The following is a 316-nucleotide window of genomic DNA, read 5'->3' on the forward strand; positions in this document are numbered from 1 at the left end:
TTTTTATTTTAAATTTGCCGCCCTTTTGATTTTTTTTTTTAAGAAGTTTTAGTGTGTTTTATTTTTAATTTATTAAGGTAGTTTCGTCATTGAGAGAATATTGACAATTTTTTGTTTTTCTTAAACGAAAATTCTTAATTTTTTAAAAACGGAAATTTTTATTTAAAAAAGTTAAAAAAAAAACAAAAACAACAACAACAACAACAAATTTCAATTTTTATAATAAAAAAAATCAAAATTTTTTAATTTTTTTCTTATAAAAGGATTTTTTTTTTTTTTTAATTTTAAATTTGCCACCCTTTTGATTTTTTTTTTT

At 16.5% G+C, this 316-nt stretch overlaps 1 protein-coding gene across 1 annotated transcript in view; it reads left to right on the forward strand.

The window, feature by feature from the left end:
* Positions 1-316, forward strand: part of LOC132171988 (CSC1-like protein ERD4) — a 15188-nt gene that overhangs the window by 1063 nt on the left and 13809 nt on the right. The window lies entirely within an intron of this gene.

This window comes from Corylus avellana, chromosome ca2 (assembly GCF_901000735.1).
Source record: "Corylus avellana chromosome ca2, CavTom2PMs-1.0".
Taxonomy (NCBI): Eukaryota; Viridiplantae; Streptophyta; class Magnoliopsida; order Fagales; family Betulaceae; genus Corylus; species Corylus avellana.